This window comes from Halyomorpha halys, unplaced genomic scaffold (assembly GCF_000696795.3).
Source record: "Halyomorpha halys isolate HHAL.00 unplaced genomic scaffold, Hhal_1.1 Scaffold446.1, whole genome shotgun sequence".
In the NCBI taxonomy this organism is placed as follows: Eukaryota; Metazoa; Arthropoda; class Insecta; order Hemiptera; family Pentatomidae; genus Halyomorpha; species Halyomorpha halys.
In genome coordinates this window covers 127,661-130,024 of record NW_027104672.1, presented here as the reverse complement: position 1 = coordinate 130,024, position 2,364 = coordinate 127,661, and positions in this window count along the sequence as shown.

The following is a 2,364-nucleotide window of genomic DNA, read 5'->3' as shown; positions in this document are numbered from 1 at the left end:
GGACATAATTTTACTGTGAATAATAGCCAAGGGAGCGACATCTATTGGTACAAGTACCAACTAGTAGCTGCGCTACCTATGAAGAACAGGGGGAAACTGTCATAGTACAAGAGCTAGGGGAAAAAAAAGGCAGTTATTTCACCTCAATTTTTGATTACTTTATTGAAAACTATGTACAATTACTAGTCCAAATTGATGAGTCTGCCAAGAATACGTAGGGAGATAAAAAAAAAGCGGCTGTTTCAAAACGTTTAAAAAAATAATAATTTTTCATTTGGAGCTCTATATCTTTAAAACTACCAACAACACTAGAAAACCTGTAGAGTAAATATGCTAAAATATCCTCCACATCTTATAATGCCACAAGGCAAAAGAAGATATATTGTAAATAATTGTATATATATTTCTTAGTTTTAAGTACTATGTATTGTAATTGTTAAAATAAATAAAATCTTAGGAGGTAAGAAAAAAAAAAAAAAAAAAAGCTAAAATATCCAGCCGGAATGGCCCCTCCCCATTCTTTGTTAGCCCCTGGCTATAGAGCCACAAAATGTATAAACCGCCTTCAGCGGACCATGTTTTGTTCATCTTATAATGCCACAAGGCAAAAGAAGATAAAAATGTAAATATTTGTATATATATCTTAGTTTTAAGTAGTATATATTGTAAATGTTGAAATAAATAAAATTTAGGAGATAAGAAAAAAAAAAAAAAAAAAAAAAAAAAACTAAAATATGAGCCCTAATAGAGATATTTACGTTCAATAGGTGCCGAGATGTAGTTTTTTTTAAAAGCAACATTTTATAAAAAATGTACTGAATAATCAGTAGTTAGCGAATTCATTTTAATAAATATATATCTCAAAAACTATTCGACGTACAGATGTCTATTAGCACTCAAATTAAAGCCAGTTTAATGTAATATAAAGTAGGTTATTAGGTTTATCATCATATCAGGCAAACAAAGTCATTATGTAATCTGTATATATACTATGTATTACATTATATATTTGTAATTGTAATTATATATAAATAAAAAGGATTTAAAAATAAAAATAAAAAAAATCATCATATCAGTAGTAGTTTTTATGATATTTGACGAAATAAATTCATGAAATGTTACTTCCTTGTTCGGATAACATTTTTGATAAAATATATCTCAGGAACCATACGGTATGTTGCGGCCAACATATGGTCCACAAATCGATAGTTGGAACATGTGATTTTTATTAAGTCAAAAAACAAAACAACTACTCTCTATTGTTTTTTAAACTAAAAAATAGACAGACAACTTCTTAACGTCTCACTGCACACACATATCGTGTCCTTTATCTACTCACTACGCACTCGTAGTTACCAACATTCTGGCCATCTTCGCCAGCTAAATCATCTTAGCCACGGCGGGCGGACTTCTTCAACTCATCCTCCAAGAGGACAAGGCGGGCGGACGTACGTCCCTTTTGTCGATCTACTTCCACTAGAATATCCACTCAGAACAACCACAACCGGGGCCCCACCAATCACCGGTGAAATAAGACTTCTTTTTATCTTTTGTTCAATTAATTTAATTTTATAATAGTGTTAAGCTTTCCTTTTGTTTCTAGCTGTATATTTTGTGTTCCTTCTTATTATGTCTACTTATTTAAAAATACAAAAATAACAAAATTCGACTATTCTTTTCTTTTCACAGTTGGGCTAGTAAAGGTTCCTTTCGAATCCCTACCCGCCATAACATTTTGGTCCATAAGACATATATATGAATTCTAGTATCTATTGCTGGATCTACACACTTGTCACTTGGTACAAATCGTCAATGCTTGGTAAACCAAGGAAGCAACAAACATCGGTATTCACACGCTTGTTTTGGTCTTTTGACAATTACATTCGATTCGCTCTATTTTAATAATAAAGATGAACACAATAATGATTGGAAAAAATGAAAAGAAACATAAATATCAGTTAAGTAGGCCGTAGATGATAAAGATAAAGGAATGGCTCTACATAACCTATAAATTTAACCTTTGTTCTATAATGTTTATCACAATTTTTTTAATTTAACTGCCCATATATATAATGTTTTCTTTAATAATTTAATAATAATTAAATTAAAAATAAACTGCTGAAATAATGTGTTCACAACGAATGGATTGATTTTAAAATATACAATCTCAAACAAGAGTTTGTTGGGGGCTGGCAACACTGAGTGCTCTGGCAACACTGTGTGCTGGAAGATCTGCCTAGTATGGTTTTTTTTTTTTTAATTGATAGATTTATTTAGTGATAGATATTACAATCTGCCACACAGTTGTGGGCAATAGGTAATATTGATAAATGATCTCATACATACTAAAATAAAAAAAAAAAT